The 24,863-nt window shown below is 37.8% G+C and overlaps 1 protein-coding gene across 2 annotated transcripts in view; it reads left to right on the top strand.

The window, feature by feature from the left end:
* mid2 (midline 2) overlaps positions 1-24,863 on the top strand; it is a 216,986-nt gene that overhangs the window by 68,462 nt on the left and 123,661 nt on the right. For both annotated transcript variants that reach the window (XM_067457769.1, XM_067457767.1), the window contains exon 2: positions 8,238-8,326. The gene's annotated coding sequence lies outside the window, so the exon portion shown is untranslated. The remainder of the gene's footprint in view (positions 1-8,237; positions 8,327-24,863) is intronic.

Here is a 24,863-nt window from a genome sequence, read left to right as displayed (position 1 = left end):
TGTTTGTACAAAATAGTTTTGAGTTTGTACAGTCAAAGGTAGACACTGCTATTTTTTTGAACACACCCCTTTCAACTAATTGCCCAATTGCACAGCCTTAAGAGCGTGCATATCATGAATGCTGGGTCTTGTTTGTTTTCTGACAATCTACTGAACCTACTGGTAACTTGTTTGCCACGTAGCAATAAAAAATATACTACAAAACCTTGATTATTCTGGTTAGTCACATTGTACTGCTATTATTTTGAACAAGACTGTAAAAGTGATTTAGAGCTCAGTCTGAAGCACTTGTATTTCACATAAGTGAGGTATCAGACCCATACACAAATCATGAAGAAGAGTTTGAGGCAGCCTTGTGAATATCAGATGAGGCTGACTAATGCTGCAGTTAAATGGTGTGCAGTGTCTGTTAATGCCATTGCCTTAAAGTGCAGCCTCATGAGTAATGATGTCACTGTACCAGCAGTGGCTGCTTTTATGATTGACTCAGTGTGTTTGGAGGAATTGTTCTTTCCATTGCTACTTTCACAGCACATGGCCAGCACACTTCCTCTGTCTGTTTATTCTGCTGTTTTATTCCAAGTACATGTGCTGCTTTCATGCTCCACTCACTCCGTTTTAGTTTCTTGTTTTCCCCAGTAGAAACAAATTCCTCCACTTGTCTGCTGCGTTTTTAGAATTGCGATCTCCAATCTCATCAGTTTAGGAATGGGCGGCCTGAGTGTGACCCAGATTTTTGCCACTGGCCTATGTAATCATATGAAATAGCATAAACTGTTATGATGTACACAAATCTGTTTGAGTTTCCAATTTACTGAATTCATGTATGTCCAAAAGATCACTAATATAAAAAGCTATAGAGTCCCTGGTGCACTCACATTGCAGCATATTCTGGCCTTCACACTACTACACACTTAGACAGGAAGAGAACTAACACATACAGCAACCAGCCGCAGATTGTTTTATACAATATTTGTTTTAGGAATGGGTGTAAAAAAAACATTTAATGGGGACCTATTATGCCCCTTTTTAAAAGATGTAAAATAAGCCTCAGGTGTCCCCAGAATATGTCTGGGAATTTTCAGCTAAAAATACCCCATAGATTAATTATTATTTGTTGTAAATGCATTTTTAAATGCAAATTAAGTCGCATACCGCCAAAGAGTAAATAAGTGAATGAATGAAATAAATCGTGAGAAATCACATTAGGAAATAAATGTTTTTTGTCCAAAACACATTGGGAACAACAATTAGTTGTCCCCTTTTATTAAAAACTTTTTGCAACCTCCTTTTGCCAAGATAACAGCTCTGATTTTTCTTCTATAATGAGTCTTATAGTTTGGACACCTGACAAGAGATCAGAGACAATTCCTTCGTACAGAATCTCTCCAGATCCTTCAGATTTGTTGGCACTTCTTCTCTTCAGTTAAGCCCACTAGGGTTCAGGACAGGGACTGAGATGGCCATTGGAAGTGTTTGGTTTTGTGCTCAGTGACACATTATTGTTTTGATTTTGATGTTTGTTTTTGGATCATTGTCCTGTTGGAAGATCCAAGCATGTCCCATTATAAGATTTCTAGCACAGACTGTCAAGGTTTAGATTTTTTTTATCTGTTGGTATTTGATTGAATCCATGATGCCATGTAACAAAATTAGGCCCGTAGCATTGAAGATCCAGCAGAGTATTTCATTTTACACATGGGGTACTTTTTTTATCCCTGTGTTCATTTTCACTAAACCCATCTTAATTGTTTTGTTTTGTTTGTTTGTTTCATCTGTCCATAGACCGTTTGAAATGTAACTCACACTACTGGAACTTCAAACGAGACGGGTTCTATGGTCAGATCTATTTAATAAGCTCATAATTGAATTATGAGCTTTTATATATGCCATATGGCTTCCCAGACGTTAGCATTTATATGCAATGGATTCATCTTGATCACTTCCTTACCTTCCTAGGTTTTGAATCAGTATATAGTGTACATGAATTCGGTCACTGGTCGTAAAGAATGCCGCAATGTAAAAAAAATTAAATTATATATATATATATATATATATATATATATATATATATATATATATATATATATATATATATATATATATATATATATATATATATATATATATTATTTAATTTTTTTTACATTGCGGCATTCTTTACGACCAGTGACCGAATTCATGTACACTATATACTGATTCAAAATCAGTATATATATATATATATAGGGCTGTAACGATACACCAAACCCACGATTCGGTTCGTATCACGATTTTTGACCCACGGTACGATACAAACCTCGATATGGGGGGGACAAAACAGTTTTATTCTGTACAGTATTCTGTAGCCTATTTTGCCGTCAATACCATATATCTGTATGGTCAATAGGCTACTGCCGACATTTTCTTTGCGGTACCAATAGGCAATATATATTTAACATGAAGTATAGGGCCTCCTGTACATCAATACCAACAGAAGCGCCGCGTCAGACACGCTTCTGGTGTGCAAAGAAAGAGAAAACGCCACGCAGCCGCCCCGCGGATGACACGCAACAGAAACGCCACGCTCACACCACGTTGCCAGCCGGTTGGGGAAGCTTCTTGAAACACTTATGGCAAATTGTGTGGGTCTTGTCAACTACACGATTGCCATCCTTGTTCTCCACCGGGTAGCTGAAATGTTGCCATACTGCTGACTTAAAAGTTGGACCTGGACAGGAAGGATAATTCTGGGAAGGGGTGTGTCGCGATTCTGCCTCCTCACATCGCGATACAGGTTCGTGGACCTGCGTATTGCGATTTCGATTTCATATCGCATATCGTTACAGCCCTAATATATATATTTTGTTGGTTTAACTAAAAAAAGTAAGTAACCTGCATGCCTTAACATTTTTGAGTTTATTGAAAATAAAAATGTAGGTTAATGCTATGAAGGAAATTGGTTTAAATAAATAGAAACTAAAAATATTATTGTATCTGAAGCACACATAAAATGTGATAAATCATGAAAATAGCACAATTTGGTATATTTCACTGCGTCACCACAAATAAACACACACACATTACCAAATATGCTTATAAAATCTTTTAATAATATTTGAATAAAGGTTGTCAATTCTCAAAAATGTTTGTTGTATTAAATCAAATTTTTAATTTCAATGAACTTAAAACTTTAAGGCAACCAGGTAAATATATTTTTTCTTTTTCTTTTTTTACAGTGCACTGGGACACTGATGACTATATTTCCGGTGACATGACAATGTCCTCAATGTCCTCAGAGTGGATATCTTTCTGACATTTTTTTATTTTATTTTTAAGTACATTATGATAAATTCATTACTACTTGTTACATACATGTAACATTTAAACACTGTAAAAATAATTTGTTGGTTTAACTTAAAAAAGTAAGTAAACTGGTTGCCTTAATTTTTAGTTTAAGGAAATGTGTTTAATAAATAGAAACTTAAAATAGTATTGTATCTGAATCACATAAAACAATTGATAAATCATGAAAATAGCACTAGTTTCACTGCGTCATCAAAAATAAAACACACAATTACCAAATATGCTTACAGAATCTTTTAATAATATTTTAATAAATGTTGTCGAATCTCAAAAAAAGTAAATTATATTACCTTAAATTTTTAATTTCAATGAACTCAAAATTAAGGCAACCAGGTAACTTTTTTCAAAAAAACATTTTACAGTGAATAAATTATACATAAAATATAGTAAATTAAAAAATTTATTATACGTAAGTATATATATATATATATATATATATATATATATATATATATATATATATATATATATATATATATATATTATAAATGTTAGCTAGATTATGTTCGTTAGGCTATATGTCTACCGATGTATGTTTATGCTGAAATATAATAAAATAATGGTTTGTATAAAATAAAATATAACACATCAATTGCATTTTGTGTACTTGAGTTGTCTCACGTGATTTATGCTTCATGCTTCAAAACTTCCGTTAGCTAGCACTGATGCTCACTGGTTTTCACTGTGCATTGTGGGACTTTTTAGGGAGTGAACGTTTCAGTGCATGGGATGATTTTTTGATTTAGACCGCGCTTAAAATGGCCGACTTCCTGATCAGTGCCCTGACTACTGAAATAGGGACACACAAGCTTCTTGCCAGCATTGTTTCTATGGCAATGGTCCTTTAAAAGCAATTGCTCAGTATTGATTGTGGTGATTTCAAAAGAAGAAAGGTGAATTCAGAAACCTAATTTATTCCTTTTGTGATTTACTGCCCATAAGTAGATAAACATAAATATTTGCTTCTGCAATCAAAAGAAAAAGCTTGATCACTGCGGGTTTTGCTAATTCTTACTATCTTTACTTGTTTGTTTTTGTCCTGCTGGATCAGTTCGTACCTTGGGATACATAGGACCCATTTTAGTAACCGGAGTAAGATTTTAGTAACCCATTTGGCTTAAACTGTATTACTGTTAAAACAAAGAATGCATTGACATACATAACACTTCTCGATTCAAACACATTCCTAAAGACAATCATCTGGCTATGTCTATTAAAGCCTTGACAAGTCGGGCCTACGATCACAGCGATTCAAATCTGCTTTTGTGCTGAGCCAGAGAGAGCAGTTGCCATGTATAGGTACCAAACAGCTTCAGTCTTTTCAACAACACAGTATCATTATTTCTGTTACAATAATCCAATCAAATGATCACAGAAGTGCTAGGATAAAGCCTATAGTTCGGATATAAACACGGATGTCATCGGTGGCAATTGAAATAGAGTTAGGGTATTTTCACACTGACAGTTTAGTTCAAAACATCGCACAGTCCGCATAACCAGTTGGTAATGTGAAAGTGGTCTCCTCAAAAGAGTTCATTTACAAGCAGCAGAAATCCACATTCCCGCGACGCATGTACAGCAGCCGAATGTCTGCGTCACTCTGCTCCACCTAAAAGCACCAAACTAATAATAATTATTTAAAAAAAAAAAACTACTATTTAAAAACTACCTACTGTTTTCTATAATGGGGCATTCATGTTTGTGATGATGTAATATGCATCAGGTTTTGATAGAATTAAGTGAGTGTGAAACCAGACCAACAACCACAATATGCTTAAATCACCTGTGTAATGTAAGATTGTATTACATTGTTACATCAGTGGAAGTCAGCAAATGACATTTAACCCTTGTTAATCTGCTTTCACCTTATGGACAATTTAGTCTTTTTTTTTTTTTTTTTTTGATAACTTTGCCTGTGTGGTAATGCTAACTGCATACAATTTGCCACAAACAACTACCTACTGTTACTGTTAAAATAGAGGTGTGTATTTTTATTGGAATTGTAATATCTTTTTTTGGAGAATTGTGATCTCTATTAATAATTGTGATTTTTGCAGCTGTTACGTGATATTACTGTATTTTGATCAAATAAATGCAGCCTTGGTGAGCAGAAGAGACTGCTTTCAAAAACAAAACAATAAATGTAACATCTGCCTTTACATTGTTTGATTGGTTAAAATTAGTTTACATTAGTTTAATATGAACTATGAACAAGCCCTTTTACAAAATTTAGATTTTAGGTTATCTTAAAGGGAAAGTTCACCAATACATGCAAATTTGATGTTTGTCTGCTTACCAACAGGGCATCCAAGATATGTGTGCTTGTTTCTTCAGTAGAAGACAAATGAAGATTTATAACTCCAACCATTGCTGTATAATGCATATCAATGGGGTCTAATTAGAATTGCATCCCATTGACATGCATTATATGAGCAACGGTTGGAGTTAAACATCTTACTTTGTGTTCTACTCAAGAAACAAACACACCTACATCTTGGATGCCCTGGGAGTAAGGAGATCAACATCACATTTTTATTTTAGGGTGAACTATTCCTTTAATGTTAATTTCTACATTTACTAATACATTTTTAAAATCAACAGTTTATAGTGTTAACTTTAAAAACTTGTTTCCACCACAGAATAAAACAATTTAAAATACAATTAATTTTTTTTCTCTCAGAATTACAAGATATAAACTCGCTATTGCAAGTTATAAAGTCAGAATTGTCTGTTGTTATCTCGGATAGGTAAGTCACAATTACCTTTTAAATTTTTTTTTTTTATTATGTTGCAGAAACAAGCTTCCATAATAGAATACACTGTGAACTAACACAAACAATGAACAATTGTATTTGTATTAAAGGTGTCATGAACTGGATTTTTTTTTTTTTTGTACTGTTGTCTGAGGTCAACTAATGATGTTCGTGTGGTTTTTACATTCAAAAACATCATAACTTATAAGTAATAGCTATTAACTACCTAAGTAATAACTATTTTCTACACTGGTTTTGAGGCTCTCTCCAAAATGCTAGGTTTTGATGGGCGTGCAGCACTGGAGACCTGGAAGTAAATCCCATGGCTAGGATTGGATAATATTTGCATATTTAATGAGCTTAAGCTAACCTGTCAGTTCAGTTCAGTTCACATGATGGAGGGGAGAGAGTGAGGGAGAAGCGGCAACCAGAATGATTTTTTCGACCACAGGGCTCGGAAAACGTCTTTATCAAACAAACACAATGATTTATTTCTCATCGACGCTCAATTGATTGGACTATTATTTTTATATTACACATAGCCCGCAAGATCGGACAATATTATAAGCGCGAATCACGCGCACATACATACCTTCAGATGTCAGAGAGAGAGAGAGAGAGAGAGAGAGAGAGAGAGAGAATAGCAGAACAAGAAAGGTATACTAAGAGTTTATTCGGCCTGCACGGCTTTGCGAGCGATGGCCCATACGTGTCTGAGTCCAGCGTGCTAAATGTATGCTCTGTTAGATACGTACACATAAGCAAAACGATCTACAACAATGCAGTTCTATTACATATAAAAACACGTTTTACTCACATAAGTATGTTGCACCATTCCTGTTGGATCCAAATCCAGCATCGACCCGAGATTTGTTTACAAACGATCCCGCAGTGAACTGAAGTGAATATCTTCCCCATGTGAGCTAGAACTTCATTAAAAATAAAGTTTAACCTAGTGTTGTCAAAAGTACCGACCGCGATACCAATTCGGTACTGAAATGTTAAAAATATGACGCTTTGAGCGCTGTTGAGTGGAATCGTAAACACCTCTGACTGGCCATTGTGCTCACGCGCTCATCAAATAGGTCTATGATTGGCTACTTTGATCAGCGCTTCACAAACATGTAAAAATACATCAATGACGCTTTTCACGGAGCGCTTACACAGATACACACAGAGCATTTGAATGTAGGTGTCTATCAGCCTACCGGTCCGCTGGTCAACGCCTGCTTGTGCTTTCAAGCGCTCCCGCTCACGCTCTTTTAAAGCACTTTTCAAACACTTCCGTGTTGTTTCAAACCGCTGACGTGAGTTGATCATTGTAGCCAATCACAGTCACATCCGATGAAACGCGTGAGCACAATGACCAGTCAGAGGTGTTTACGATTACAGCTCAACAACGCTCGACGCGTCACATTTTTAACATTTCAGTACTGATTTGGTATCGCGGTCAGTACTTTTGACAACACTAGTTCAACCAATCATACCTAATATTAGGATCAGAAGGAAGCTTATGCAGCGACTGTGTTCTTCCACAACCAGGAATAGCGCAATATTTCAATCTTCCTCGGCATGAAATTGTTTTTGACCAGCTAGCTCAAGCCCTCCATGAGTCGGTGGGCGGGCTACTGAATTACAGGCGCTGTAGATTCTCTAGAGGCGGTGTTTCGTCGCGCACTGACATCAGTATGAAGCACAGGACCGTTTGTTGAGCCTGGTGTCTATAAAGGCTTTTCTTTGACTAAAAAGGAAGTTTTCAGCTCTGAAACTAAGAGGATATTCTCATATTACCATGACCTTTTACATATCAAAAGCTCAAGGAAAAGTTGATTCCTCAATTCATCGCCCCTTTAAATAACAGTGACAACGGTTAATAAAAGCTGTACGTATGAATTGTTCATAGTTAGTTCATGTCATCTAAAATGCATTAACTTGTAAAAGATCAGAGTGGGTTCTCTGTTACTTTCTCGTAATTCATAATCTAATGTTCACAAGCAAGGCCTTATTGTAAAATGTTACCAAAAAATCATACTGACACCATATTTTGATATTTGTTTGCTCTGATATTTGTTTGCTCTGCACAAGTAAATTTGTGTTAACCTTATCCTAAGTTTATGTCTGATTTTTTCTTTAATATAGGAGGAGGGTATGGAATGATTAGACTGAACCTCGTATACCAGTTTTGATTCATATCAGGCCCTGCTGTCTTGACTGAATTACATACTCAAGTAAGTTGAAACACCCCACTTAGCCAATAAATCCAGAATTACCATCTAACTCACCCAGACTGCATCGAGCTGATTCATGCCTGAGAGGGATGCTGATTTGTGTGTCGAGGTCATCCATAGGCCAGGGGTCTGCCTGCCGAATTACTTTGAAGCCGCTCTGGTTTGCTCTGTTAATGATCTGTCATTTTAAATGGTCCACGCGTGAGAATTCATCTCTCATGCCTCACCAGCAGCAATTCCCTCACTGGCTATTTCCATTCACAGCATGTTGAAGACCGCATTATGCCTCCTAATGACTTGTGTGAGGTCTGGCGGCTTACAATGAAAGCAGAGGTGGATGAGATCAGTTCTGTATTGATTTGGCCTTAAGAAGATAAGATTCACTAATATGTTTAAAGAGAGTTTAATCGTAAATAACCATGATGCATTTTTAATGCTGTAAATAGCCAACTAAAAGCAGTCATGGCCAATTAACCTAGTCTAGACAAACGATAGTTTCTAATTTTAAGATTGAAAAAGTGGTGCTTTGTTTATAATTTGCTTATAATTGGTTAGTGATTTATAAACTTATTCTGACTAAACAAAGCACGTCTAAATCACATTTTAAAAAGACTAGCCACACTTTTGGCCACACGTTTGATGTAAATGCTGATTATGCAATCGTAAAATCATAATAATTTCAGCTGTTGTTGTGGACCCTCTGTTTGAAGCAAATGATTACACACACACACACACACACACACACACACACACACACACACACACACACACACACACACACACACACACACACACACACACACACACACACACACACACAGATATTATGTGTGTCATTGGATTGCTATTTGTTATATAACCTGATCATTACATATAAAGCCAGCTTGTGATGTTTCCAGTTCAGGGATTAGAAACGGTTCAAGGAACAAAAAGCATTGGAATATTTTGCATAACAAAATATAAGATTTGCCATTGAAATTAATTTCAAAGCTGGTAAGCAGTATTTTGTTCTGATAACTTTATATGAAGAGAAAGACCAAATACATTTTCACAGTACACTTTTAGAATTACACTTTCTGTTGCACAATAGCATAGCACAATGTTTACAATGTGTAGCACAATTTGTACCTATACAGTGGGTACGGAAAGTATTCAGACCCCAATTTAATTTTTCACTCTGTTATATTGCAGCCATTTGCTAAAATCATTTATTTATTTATTTATTTATTTATTTTTTCATTAATGTACACACATCACCCCATACGGACATAAAATCATAGAATTGTTGACATTTTTGCAGATTTATTAAAAAAAGAAAAACTTTAAATATATCCCATGGTCCTAAGTATTCAGACCCTTTGCTCAGTATTTAGTAGAAGCACCTTTTGATCTAATACAGCCATGAGTCTTTTTGGGAAAGATGCAACAAGTTTTTCACACCTGGATTTGAGGATCCTCTGCCATTCCTCCTTGCAGATCCTCTCCAGTTCTGTCAGGTTGGATGGTAAACGTTGGTGGACAGCCATTTTCAGGTCTCTCCAGAGATGCTCAATTGGGTTCAAGTCTGGGCTCTGGCTGGGCCTTTCAAGAACAGTCACAGAGATGTTGTAAAGTCACTGCTTTGTTATTTTAGCTGTGTGCTTAGGGTCATTGTCTTGTTGGAAGGTGAACCTTCGGCCCAGTCTGAGGTCTTGAGCACTTTGGAGAAGGTTTTTTTCCAGGATATCCCTGTACTTGGCCGCATTCATCTTTCCCTCGATTGCAACCAGTCGTCCTGAAAAACACCCCCACAGCATGATGCTGCCACCACCATGCATCACTGTTGGGACTGTATTGGATAGGTGATATTTTTCTCCACACATATCGCTTAGAATTAAGGCCAGAATTTATATATTGGTCTCATCAGACCACAGAATCTTATTTCTCACCATCTTTGAGTCCTTCCGGTGTTTTTTTTTAGCAAACTTTCATGTGTCTTGCACTGAGGAGAGGCTTCCGTCAGACCAATCTGCCATAAAGCCCCAATTGGTGGAGGGCTGCAGTGATGGTTGACTTTCTACAACTTTCTCCCATCTCCCTATCTCTGGAGCTCAACCACAGTGATATTTGGGTTCTTCCTTACCTCTCTCACCAAGGCTCTTCACCCCCGATAGTTCAGTTTGCCCGAACGGTCAGCTCTAGGAAGGGTTCTGGTCATCCCGAACGTCTCTGCCACTGTGCTCTTAGAAACCTTAAGTGCAGCAGAAATGTTTTTGTAACCTTGGCCAGATCTGTGCCTTGCCATAGTTCTGTCTCGGAGCTCTTCAGGGAGTTCCTTTGACCTCATGATTCTCATCTGCTCTGACATGCTCTGTGAGCTGTAAGGTCTTAGACAGACAGGTGTGTGACTTTCCTAATCAAGTCCAATCAGTATAATCAAACACAGCTGGACTCAAATGAATGTTTAAAACCTGAGTTATATATATGAGTGTCACAGCAAAGGGTCTGAATACTTAGGACCATGTGATATTTTATTATTATTATTTTTTTTTTATAAATCTGCCAAAATTTCAACAATTCTGTGTTTTCTGTCAATATGGGGTGCTGTGTGTACATTAATGAGGAGAAGAAAAAAAAACTAACATTATGATATATATATAAAACATCATAATGTTAGCAAATAATTTAAATAAATTTAAATGTTTTGAACCTTGTTGCGGTCCATTTCCTGGCTGCTGAGGCAGCATTTTTCATCTTTCAGATGCAGCCAACACAAAGGCTGTCATGTCTGTACACATGGTGTGAGGCACATACTGCCAACTTGTTTTTACAGGCTCTGAGATCACCTGGATTTGTGTGTGAGAGGAATGTAACACATGGTTAAGTGGACTAGTTATTACTTATTTTACAACTTGAATTACATGTTATTTCCCATTGCTTTCCACAGGGCTGTACAGGCCATGAATTCAAGCAAGCTTTTCCATCCCCATAAAACAAATCACTGCCTTCTGCAATCATCTGCTCTCTAACAGCCAGCACCGAGATAGCCCCTAGCACGACTTGTTGCGAGCCATTTAAAGCCGCTTGTGATCCTATTCTTTCTGACAGCTAACGATAGACACTTAGTTCAAGACCACATGTGGAGCTGCTCATGCAGACCGTTTTACTGGGCTCTAAACGATACAGTCTTTTACTGACCCTGCGTTTGTCTTTGGCTGTAATTTCTTTTTCGTAAATGTATTAAGGGTGCACATCTAAATTAAACGGAAGCCTAGCAAGTCTTCAGATCAATTCAATCCCTCAGCAATCACTAATGAATGTGGCACTACTGACAGACAAGCTGTATATAGCTAATTATTTAATTTGATAATCATTAGTTGTGTTCCTGCTGCTTTATTGACTGGATTATTTGTTTTATTGCTATTCTGTAAATTACTTTTAAAGCAAATGCAGTAGTGCTATTACGCACTTTTAATTAAGGTCCCCTTTTCATCTGTATGGTCGATGGAGGCAAAGCATTTCCTGAAATCTCATTGTACTCGGAACTTAATATGAGTTTATACAAGGATGAGCAATAAGGAGGGCTCCATGGTGTGCTGTGATATATTGTTGCTCCTGAAAATTTAGCTCATAAATACATCACCCAGGTTATATAGTCTTGGAAGCATTATTAAGAATGGGCAATTTTAGGAATTTACAACATTGTTGAAAGGAGTTTAATATTTTTTGTGACAGGCATGATAGAGATTTCTTGCTTTGATAAATAGAAAGTTCAAAAGAACAGCATTTACTTGAAATATAAATATTTTATAACATTAAATAATGCTTTACTGCCACTTGAATTCTTTAATCCATCCTTGCTTAATGAAAGGCTTAATTTCTTGAAGAAAAACACTCTTACTGACCACTTTTGAACACTAGATAGAAATATGGAATTGGCCCACCCTTTTGTAGCTATAACAGCTTCAACTCTACTAGGAAAGTTTTCCACAAGGTTTAGGAGTGTGTTTATGGGAATTATTAAACAATCTTCTAGAAGTGCATTTGTGAGAGCATTGATGTTGGATGAGGAGGTCTGGCTCAGTCTCCGCTCTAATTTATCCCAATTCTATTGGGTTGAAGTCAGGACCCTGCAGGCCAGTCATGTTCCTCCACACCAAACTTGTTCATCCATGTCTTTATGGGCCTTGCTTTGTCCACTTGTCCACTACAGTCATAAGGAACAGAAAAGGGCATTACCAAACTGTTCCCACAAAGTGGGGAGCATGAAATTGTCCAAAATGTCTTGGTATGCTGAAGCCTTAAGAATTCCTTTCACTGGAACTAAGGCCAAGCCCAACCCCTGAAAAAACAACCCCATTCCATAATCCCCACTCCACCAAACTTTACTATTGGCACAGTGCAGTCAGGCAAGTTCCGTTCTCCTGGCAACCACCCAACCCAAATTCGTCCTTTGGATTGCCAGACAGAGAAGCATGATTTGTTACTCCAAAGAACACGTTTCAACTGCTCTAGAGTCCAGTGGCAGCGTGCTTTACACCATTGCATCCAACGTTTTGCCATTGCACTTGTAATGTAAGGTTTGAATGCAGCTGCTCGGCCATGGAAAACCATTCCATGAAGATCTCTTTATACTGTTCTTGAGCTAATCTGAATTTGGAGGTTTGTAGCCATTGACTTTACAGAAAGTTGCCGACTTCTGTGCACTGTGTGCTTCAGTATGCATTGACCTAGCTTTGTTTTTTACACGCAAGTATATATACTGTGTGTTGGTCTGTGTGCGTGTGCGTGTGTGTTTGTGTGTAGAAAAAGCAGTATGCAAATGTTTTATGTATTTGTTATTTTTTTAGTATTACCATATAACACTCCAGACATGAGTTGAGAGCCCTTTGGTAGAAAAACATGGCCTTTATCTCAGTAGGATCAACAACAGGGGGTCTACTCACATGTTAACATCTTACACGTTATGACATTTGTAGCTCTATTGCAATTTGCTAATTCATTTCAAGAGAAAAACAGGAAATACACTTTGGATGGCCACGTAGCTATAAGCTCCTAAATTCCTGCGATGCATTATAGCCGCATTGTTTTCCACATTATATATTGTTTTTATTTTTTACTATCCTTGCATTCGCCATCTTAAAAGATCCCATAAGCTTTTGCATCAAAATCTAATATGACTCATTAGATTTTAAACATTGTCATGTAATTAGTAGCTGCATGGCTAGATTTGATTTATTCATAATTTGTTTTGTTTCCTAAGAATGTGGAATAAATACAATCTGTGTAAATGTTAAAGTTATAGCGTGTGAGTCATAAGTATGTGAATGAGGTTATGCAGGCTGAAGAATCCCTCTAGGGACAGGGGGAGGGTACAACTGACATTTGTGGAAGTTTAATTTGGTTAGTCAGTGTGAAAGCATCTGTGTATGATAGTGATGGAGTCTGCGTATTAGAGCTCCACATTTCTTTTAGAAACAATATGTCTTTGTTCGACTGAAAGTAGCAAGAAAAACAACAGTCATAATGTCTTCTCTAGTTCTGCACCCTGTCCAAGATGTCAGCTTAGCTATTGTTTAAAAAACTAAAATACACAAAAAATGTAGAATATAGAAAGATATTTTTTTTCTGTTATGTGCTGCATTTATGCGTAACTATTAATTTAACCACATTTTCTGGTTTCATTTTGTTTTTAAATCCACAATGATTTTGTCCATTAGTTAAAGCTGGTTGTTTTGGATTTTTTTTTTTTTTTTTTTTTTGCATACACAAGCTTACAAAGACAAAGTGGGTTTATTGCCATCTCTTTCAACAGTGTTGTAGGAGCTGCAGCGAAATACAGTCTGACGAAGCTGTGCTGCAGAAAATGTATCAGTTTCTTTTTTTGTTTTGTTTTTTTGTTTTTTACTAGACAAGCACTTTACTTTGTGTCAAGTACAGTACACGCTAAATAAACACATATGAATACACATATATGCAGAACTGAAGTGTCCTTAAAGGGGTACTTCAGCGCTGGGAAGATAAATCTGTATTTAAACTGGGTCATCAATCTATTAGAAATGTGAATTTATTTTTGAATTTGGTGCCTTCTAGACTGAGAAAAGACAGAAAATTTATTTTTTTCTCATGGGGATGAAAGACTACAATTCCCAGAATGCTTTGCTGCCCTGTCAGGCCATTCCCAAAGCCACCGCTACTGGATTACTGTGACTGAGTTGGAGAAGACACTACAATTAAAAACTGAACGTGTCTGTTCAATATAATGAGTGAGTCACAGCGCAAGTATCACAGCACTGAGCACTAACTGCACGAGTCAGATAAATGAGCTGATGAGCTCTTGTGATGAGAGCTGAGGTAATCGCGACTACACTCGCAACATACATTCACAACGTCAGTTCAGTCTGGCGCGTTTCAGTTCATGCCTTTGCAAGCGTAACTTTCATAGAAATTAATTTGAGAAGTTAAAAGACTTACATTTCTCACCATAGCTCATTTAAAACGAGTGCCTGTAGCTGAGCTGAGCTCTGAGTGTAATCTCCATCCCCCATGTGTGGGTTCAAATTATGCAGAAATAGCTCCCTCTGCTGGCTGTAGTCTTTAGCCTTTGGCCAAACATTCCTCCTATGATGCAAATATTGTCAATTTGCGTCATAGGAGGAATTTTTCCAGAAATAAAATGCATAAATCTCTTGTCTCAGGGGGATATGAGGGGGGGAAAGAACAATCATTTGAATATACTCCAGGGTTTCTACTGATACAAAGCCATATGCTAATCGCCGAAGTAACCCTTAAAATAATTATTGAAAATACTTTATATAAAAATTGTACTTGATGTGTGCTATATTGTGCATTGTAACACAATGGACAAATTGAAACATTTTACATTTTTATGTAGAAAAAAATAAATATATTTGTTGAAAACATTCATTTCTTTATCCAGACACCTGAACAAACACATTTATCCAGGTTATGATGTATTATAAATGTCATATTTAATAAACAGTAACATTTCAAATTAATCGTGGAACGCAATTGTTACCAAATCATTACATCAAGTTATCACATCAAGTATTCATATCAAATGATCATATCCACCTTCATCCTCATCTCCATCTTCGATCTCACCCTCACTCTCTAACTGCCGGATTGTCACTATGACCTCACCTTCCTCATCACATGACACCTCATCATTTGTATTTTATACCTTTTTTGAGTGCTATAGAAAATGTGCAGATCGTAATATGTGCAGTTATAGTATCTATATTACTATTTTTATACATGCATTACAATATTGTGCAAAAATGCAAATATATTTAGAGAATTCTAACTCTTTTCCTTACAAATATACCATATTTGTATCCAACCTAGCAGGGCCGTGCACAGACTTTTTGAGGGGCTGTGGCCCAAACCAAAAAAAAAGGGGGGCACTATAAGGGGACTGAGCATCATCTTAATATAGAGAATGAATAACAAACCTTTTACAATCATACTGTAAATACAATTGTTAGGCTTTAGTGCTAATTAAATTTATGTTGTTCTAATTATTCTTCCAAAAAGTTGATTCTGAGATAATTTGATCTCTTTTCCATATTTGGAGATTTAAGTAGCAAATGAGAAATCACTAAAATTATTGAATATATGTTGAGACAAATGTATTTTTTTATGATTTATGTAAATCATACGCAACAGTTTTTTTAATAACAGAATATGTAATGTTCGGTTACATTATGGTATTTGGGGTAAAAGGCATATTTAATATGATAATAAACAGCTGACTGACTTCCATGTGTTGACATGACATGGTTAAGATTCAGCTGGTAAATATCTTAAGTTGGGTGTCCATCTTAGAGGCAACATCATATTTATAATTTAAAAAATATGATAATAATCATATACAAATATATTTAGTTGTTACAACGATACAACTTTATTAAATTATTATGGGATCTCATTCATTCAATGTTTTCAGATTATTTACTTAAAAATTTGTTTCTGTATTTTAAAAATAATTTTATATTAACATTTTAATATTTACTGAACAATAATTAATTCTTTTATTAATCAAAATAAACAGAAAATACTGCAAAAGTTGCTAGAGATTTTTTGAAAAGTATGAGCATTTTTGAAAAATGAGCACATTTTTCTTAGGGTGTGCTTTAGCCCCATTGTAGGCTACCCTAATACAACTCATTTATATTTATAATAGCCTTTAAAACATTTGATGATATATAATGTAAAGTTCTTGAAAATACTTCTTTACTTACCAGTGAAGGTGATTCATATGTTTTGTGAGTGATTAACTGGATGGAAATGAGTGAAAAATGCACTTTTCAGTGGAGAAAATATGGAGCCATGTGACCTGTGCCCATGTGCTGAAACAGGACACAAAATGAACCCCTGTGGGTCATGTGACCCATTATTTGCACTTTCATTGATTAGTATTGGAGTTCTTCTTCCCTGAGATAGGTTTGAACAATAAATTGGGGTTTCCTTTGTTTAAAAAGAATCCAAAATAGACTATGTTGCCTGGAGGCAACACCGTACCATAGAGGGTTAATATAATATTCTAATATCAAGCTTACTGCAGAGTGCAACAATTGTCTCATAGCAGCTGCAAAACTAATGCATCTGTACATCACAGTAACATTAAAACTTTCAACACACTCAAATGTATCTAATATGATAAAACAGCGCTGTGTTAAGGCTGATTTATACTTCAGCGTCGAGTGTACGCCATAGCTATGCCGTAGGCTGTGTGTTGCACGCGTAGCCTTCGACGTACCCTGATGTGGACCTCTCCAAAAATGTAACAATGCGTCAATTCTACGCTGACCGCAAGGGCTGTGATTGGTCTGCCAGAACCCCTCCCTCAGTTCAATAAATAAAAAATAAATAAAAAACTGCGTCGGGTATGTGTGCATGTCCAGAAATGGGATGATAGTTTCATCTGCTTTATAACACGATATTTTGTAGTCCAGGTATTCTTTATGTTAGTGAATCAGTGCAATCAGTCAGCAATCGATTGAAGCGTTTGTCTGTGCACGAGCCACAAATACTTAAAACAGTGGCCACAAACACTCTGCGTGATTTTAAAAACGCATTCCATCGCCTCTTATTTAACTCTACTTAATCAACTAGAGATGCTTAATTTGTATACGGGTGCTTTCACAATTGGTTCGATTGCCTGGACTGACCCCGAGTTCGATTGCTCCCCCCTCCCCCCTCCCCATGCCCCCTCTGGACTGTGTTCATGTTATATTATTTGAGTCCGAACCGGGGTTTGTTTCCATCATCAAAGCAGCAGCTGTTTACCCGGTTGCTTAGCAACGGCAGTGAGCGTGAAGGCTCTGTTTCTGTTCCATTGGTTTTGTTACCAGAGCTTCAGTACGTTATGGCACTTCCGTCTATCTGCTGCGAATGTCCTGCAAATGCTCTAAAGAACGCCGAAGACGAGCAGAAATTAGATCTACAGCTCTCTGCTTGCAGTATGTCAGTCACGCTCAGGTAAATGAGTGAAACACACAAAACACACATTTTTATCAAATCATACGTCATTTGTAGCGCTTCACTTCTGCGATTTAGTACGGCTGCGTTCACATCAGCAGCAAACTTTACCAGAGTTCACATGAACCGAACCCCAGACCACCTTTTTAAGCAGACTCAGGTGCGGTTCGCGGGTGCGCACCCGAGCTCGTAAGAAAGCATAAGAAAGTGCTAGTGTGAATGCACCCTAAGATACAACATTTCTAGCTGCAAAAAAAGTTGCTATCAATTTACCGCCATCACTGCTGATGCTACTCCGACAATATGCACAACAAGCTTCTTCTTCAGCTTTTGTCTTGATATACTGTGGGTTACACCATCAACATGCCCATGGACACTGCCTACTAGCGGTCTGCATGTGTAATTGCACATTGACGCAGACAACAATGCAGAAGTATAAATGAGAACTGACGCGTAACTTGCGGCGTAAAGGATACGCGTAGGTCCGACACAGTAGTATAAATCAGCCTTAAGCCCATGTACGCTTGACCGAAAGAAGCGAAAGCGGCGACGGTGGCATAATAAAAGCTCTACTGCTCTCAAGCCGTATGTCACGCTCATCTCTCATTAGCAATCGATCCAGTGGCCACATTATGCTCCCATAACACTCTGCCCTGCTCTGTTTCATACTACAGTAACATTAATAATCTTATCCATTAACATGATTTCAGCCTGCATCCTGTCCCTATTCTTTTCCACCGACTTTGACTCCCAAGATTCCACGCTCAATCTCTGTGTCATCAAGCTACACCTTTGTTTTGAATAGCCGACCTCGGCAAAAAACCTAGCGGCAAAAAAATGACATAATGTGGCTTTAATGCTGTTTTTTAAGCAAATTCATTACTGATTATGTCATGTTTATAGTATAACATATATAACATAATCAGTGGCGATTTCTTTAAGACTGCAAGGGAAGCTCGGCTTCCCTTATAATGTCACAAAATTAATGGTCAAATATGTACTATTATATTAACATTGTATTGACTAAAAATGCGTTAGAAAACGTTCATCTCAAAGACGAGTTCGTTCAGAATCAGTTACATATAGCAGGTCGGCTGACACGATTTCCTTCTCATACATTCCTGCAGTGTCACAGTGCATTTCCCTATTGAAGCCCAGCGTCCATTGACTTCAATGGGGCTGCTTTGAACGGTTTTTTTCAGCGCTTCGAAACTAGACGGTCATTGGATAAACGCTGCGATTATGTCCCACTCACGGATGCTCAGCGTCTCTGGGAGTGAATGGGGAGTGGGCTGGCCCGGACTCCGAGCTTCTGCGTGTTGATTGGAGGGTCTGAATCTCCTTTTGACTGACAGCGATTCTGTACTATAAGGAATCACTGAAGCTATTCGCTCTCAGTCCCATCGCGGATTTCTCAAGTTCAGTCGAAATAAAAACTTCTGCAACCTATTTCTTTGATATTTGCTTGGCGAAATTGCTTGATTTTCATCATACATTTCACACAATTATACACCACATTCCTTGTTTCAGTTTTACAGAGTTTAATATTTTTTTTAGATCGTTCATTCATTCACAGGGTAAAAGACCATTTTCTTGAAAAGGAACGTAGGGCAGAATTTACTTTTAAATAAATAAGACAATTGGCCAAAAATGAGCTTCCCCTCTCTGACAGACCAGTAGCCGCCACTGAACATAATGTTCTTATAACAGGATGTTGCAGTGGAGCAGAAATAATAATTCACTATGGTAAACATATAGCTTAAAAAACCAGACACACGTCAAGATGTTGGGTTTGGGAACTCACCATTGGCAGGGTTCAATCCAAGAGGTGGGATAAAGTCCCTCTGCATGCAAAAGGATTAAGCTAAAACCAATCAGAGCAACAAAGATGATGTGGAGCTAGTTGATAGATTTAACTATTTCCCGTATGGCAAAACTCAGAACACATCTTTCTTTTTTTAAGAATGACTTCAGTACCGTTCTTTGTTCTTTTCTCAGAAAAGCTTAACTCCAAGTCTTCCAGAGTCAAGGCCAAAGCTGATTCAAAAGGCCGCCGTTCGCCAGCTTTTTTTTTTGTTTTCAAGTAGCATACGAACCGCCTCAACTCTGCCATCATTATGTTAAGCCTGCCCACCGACTCCATACACAATGTGATTAGTCTGACCAGAGTTTGGTTTCTCCAGCTCACAATCCAACGGTGAGTTGCTAAACGACTCTTGCTGCAAATAAGATTTGCTGCTGCTGGGTGCTTCCAGATTTCTAGGCTAGTAAACATAGTGAATTAACACTAAACACTATCCATAAACACTATGGTGACCTTAACTGACCACCTTTGTGTCTTATGGCCGTTCACTCCAAGAACCAGATAACATACCAGAGGATGATTTATTTCTGTTAAGTCAATACGTGTGCTTGTCTGCTGCTTTAAATGCTCAAGCTTGTTACAGCAGGATGGATTCTGATTGGCTGTCAAACTTTATATTGTTCATCAGCTGCAAAAACATTTTTTTCTGAAAGTGATTCCATTAATATGATTTCTCTTTGTCGTTATCATTATAGCTGTGGTGTGAATTGCTATTTTTTTAATACTGAGAACTATATCGTTATCTTTATAGTTATTGTTCTTGGTGTGAACAGCCTTTAAAGGAACACTCCACCGTTTTTAGAAATAGGGCTTATTCAACCTCTTTCGTACATATAGATATGTAGGCAAATGCATTTTTGTCTCTGCGCATTCATTTGTTTTAGTTTGGGAGGATCGCCGCTAGCTTAGCTTAGCATAATGAATGGACTCCTATGTTGCCAGCAAGCATGTCCTGAGTAAAAGTGATCCATAAAAACACCCCACCTAACTACTTCTTGTGGCCTGCGTATTCACGACGAGTACAAATAGCGATGCAGATTAAGACTAGGCGATTTCCTAGGCAGATATTGACATGGGACTATATTATGGGGAAGCACAGGCGAAGCACTGCTACTTGGGCGCAGAGATATCACACAGCACATTGCGATCGCTCAACAGCCAGAGGACGTGAGGATGAGAGCCGTGATATCTCTGCGCCCAATTTAGCAGTGCTGCCTAGGAAATCGCCTAGTCATAATCTGCATCACTATTTGTACTCGTGAATACACAGGCCACAAGAAGTTATTAGGTCTTTTTTCTTAGTTTTTCTTAGTAGTAAGTACACTTACTCAGGACATGCTAGCTGGCAACATAGGATTCCAGTCATTATGCTAAGCTAAGCTAGCGGCGACCCTGCCAAACTCGGAAACAAAAATGCATTTGCCCACATATCTAAATGTAGGAAAGAAGTTGAATAAGCCCTATTTCTAAAAACGCTGGAGTGTTCCTTAAAGGTCTTTTCTACAGGTGCATATGCAATAATTGTTTATGGTTAATTAAATAAGCTTTGAAACATATTGTTTAAACCTTTTCCAACGATGATCTGTAAAGTTTATTTTACAAAATTATCTTTAAAATACAAAATGTTGAAAAAGTTTAATTTCTACATTAAATTTTAGTTTTACCCACTGGACCTGTGTGAGCTTTCAAATGGCTCCAGTGGTGTGTGTAGCTTGTGCAGTGAACAGAAACCGTAATCTGACAAACACAAATAGGGGGGTCATGGCAGTAGCCATTAGTTGTTCAAGAAACCAATTTTTGTATAGCTACACAGTGCTAATCAGAGACATGGTCAAACTATTCTAAAACAGGAACAGACGAGCTTTGAGAACAGTGGGAAAGTTCTGTTAGTGGTTGTGCGCACATGTTGCGGTTCAGCCCAAACTCAGATGAAAGTCAGTGGAGGTTTATAAACCAGCCAGAACTGTGCGGCCCGTCTTTCTTTAGCTCCACGGTTTCCTGTGAACTTCAACCGCTTGCTATTTCTGCTGCAATCAAATGTTTTCCCCTTTTTATTGTTTCTTTGTTGTTCTATCTTCTCAGAGGCTTGCTTTTGATTGGCTCATTGTCACCTAACCCTGCCTCCAATTTAAATATTTTTTGGAGCATCCATCCATTGAATGTGTTTGAAAGTTTCATTAACGTTTCTAACTTTAAAGCAGCTCTGATCCATCTCCTGTGTTTCCGACGCATGAGGGCGTGTGGAGGCAGCTTGTCACCCAGTGTGTCGCCCACATCAGATAGTCAACAGACTGAGTAAAAAAGGGGCGGTGATGCATTTCCCCTGGATCTTCACGCTGATGTGTTGATGATGATCTGTTATGTAAGCTGCCTTCGTGTCATTGTGCTTCCTGTCAGCTAGAGTTTTACCCTCATTCTTTCACCCAGGCTTCTCAAACCGTTGATCAGCAGCTTATAATATTTCACCCTCTGAAATAAAAATTTTAAGAAAAAATGAACGACAGGAGCGTCTCAGAAGTGTTCACGGTATGCAGTCGGCACCGGCCTGTTTGAGTAGAATGAATGAATTTATCATGAAATGAAAAAGACCGTTTTTAAGAGCGTATCCTCTCAGAAATTACCACACTCCAGCAAAACACAAATTGATTCATTCTCCACATTATAATCATCCCCCCATCCAGACCACTGAGGGTTTGGACTTGAAAGGCTCTTGAGGAGGCTCTTGCAGAAAGTGTCTTTGTGTTTCGTCAGATGACCACAGACACTGTCTTTTTTGTAACTGTAATGTCTTCGGACGTATCATCTTCCCTTGGAGTAGAATGAGCTTTACAAGTCTGACAGGTTTTCCTCTTGTGATGGGTGTGTCATGTGGCAGCAGGCGTTCAGGAAACAGTGTTGTCTTTCTTCATCTACATGACCACAAGCATTTTATATCAGGCCTCACTGGGCCGCTCTGTTGTCTCTAAACCACCGTCAGTTTGCATATTGGCTGGGAATACACAATTTTGGTGGCAAGAACAAACTGTACTTCCTCGTTTTGGGATGCTACATCTCTTGATCATGTTTTCATAAGACAATTCTATAATCAATTTTGCAACAAAAAAAGTGGTGCAGATTTATTAGCAAGTGATAACTGTGTGCTAGTCATCCAAACCTTATGCTTCATCCGAAATCGCATACTTCCCTACTATATAGTATGCGATAAAGTATCCGAATTCACAGTACTAGTGAAGTGTGTATCCCATGGACACTTTATTATCCCATGAGGCCATTTCCCATGAGGCCAGTCCAAGAGGATTTATCAATGAAGCGACGTAACTGGTGCTGGTAGGTCACATGATTATGTTAACATAGTGAAGGCAGTACATTCATACTACACACTCATACTCACACTCATAGCCCTGATTTTGACTCGCCTACAGGTTTTGCGAAATCGCAGACAAATGCCCGAAATCACAGGACTTTGCACCGATTTGCTCGAGTTTGCACTTATTTGCACCGATTTGCTCGGTGCTCGAGTGACAATGATCAAAGACGCGATTGGAGAGAATCGCCGACGCGTCGCCGACGCCTGGAAGATATTTGCCACGCTAAATATCTGAACATGTCTGTGATTCAAAATCCTACTGTGTGAAATGAGTTCTGACTGAAAATAACATCGCCGATTGACCTGCAGCCAATGAGAGGAGCAAGATACATATGGAATTACCTTTTTCTAAATAAAACTGAATGAAACTTTTTCAGAAACTATCAAGAATATGCCATTAAAAAAGAAGAAAAACTTAGTCACACAAATGTAAGAGGATATTCAGTATGCTTTATTCTTTGTTAATGTTTTTCAAAGATTTGTTTTCGCAAATCGTGTATTATGAATGCATTGACAAAGATTTAATTTACGTTTCCCAGTTTTTCGTTTGCTGTTTTGACACAAACCTCTCTTGGGGGCGGGCTTAACAGTGATCTACTCTGATTGGATAAAGAGCTTTTGATGGACAGGTCCTATCTGACCTGCGCATATTGGAATGATCTCGCGGTGCTTTGTATTAGGCTAGTTTGTAAAGATGAGCTCTCAAGAGAGACATGGAGCGGAGGCGGCTTCATCTTCATCATCATCATCATCTTCACCCGCTTGTTCTTCAAGGCAGCAATAAGTTTGAGTTATTGAAGTAACCAATAATATCAATAAAAGTTGTCCATGTACAGTGTGTAACAGTTCTGGCTGTTTGAAGAACTGTTCCACGATTTGCGAAAACGAATCGTTGAAAAACATTAACAAAGAATGAAGCAAACTGAATATCCTGTTACAACTGAATTCACCGCGACTGAGTTCATTTTTTCTTTTGTTTTTCTTCTTTTGTAATGGCATATTTTTGATAGTTTCTGAAAAAGTTTCATTCAGTTTTATAAAGTTTCCTTCAGTTTTATTGAGACAAAGGTAATTTCATAGATGCAGGGCCGCAGGAGGTTCAGGGAGAAGTTATAGACCAGAATATTAGTATTTTAATAGATTTATTTACAATTCCATCAAACGGAAACAAAGCCTTCAAGAATTTCAAAGTCGTCATCTGATTGGTTGAATTCTCCAAGATTTGTTGCATTCATTAAAGGTGGGGTAAGTGCTATCTGGTAACCGTTGTTGTTATTTCAAATCACCAAAACAAACACGCCCATACCCCCAAAAAGGGTCTCGGCCCTATATTGATAGCTCCGCCCCACACATACGTAACCCTGGCAACGACTATGGCAGAATCTGTGTTACTAATCCAGGTCGAAGTCACCCATTCCATCACAAAAACACAAACCGTTCTCATGAAAAACTCGATAAAGTTAGTAGGCTATACAAGCTCGATAGTCCAGCTAACGACATATATTACAATTATGACCGGATGGGTAATATAGATGTAAAAATGAAACAAACATACCGGTATATTAGGAGTATAGTATCTTAACTGTCGAACACATTTTGTGAGCTGACGCTTGAAACCTTGAAACACTGAGGGGATTTAGATGCTCCATACGGTGTGGAAATGAACGGGTCTTTATCATCGCTGAAGTGATCCACAATACGATCGCAAATGGACAAACAAGCAAACATGATACACAAGCATATTCAAGGCTAATGTCCGTTCTGTGTGACTCGTGTGTTTTGAATAATGACGTGCACTGAACCTCTCTTCTCACCGTAGACAC

This window comes from Pseudorasbora parva, chromosome 11 (genome assembly GCF_024679245.1).
Source record: "Pseudorasbora parva isolate DD20220531a chromosome 11, ASM2467924v1, whole genome shotgun sequence".
Classification (NCBI taxonomy): Eukaryota; Metazoa; Chordata; class Actinopteri; order Cypriniformes; family Gobionidae; genus Pseudorasbora; species Pseudorasbora parva.
The sequence above is the reverse complement of the archived record's forward strand: the minus strand, read 5'-3'. Positions and strand labels throughout refer to the sequence as shown.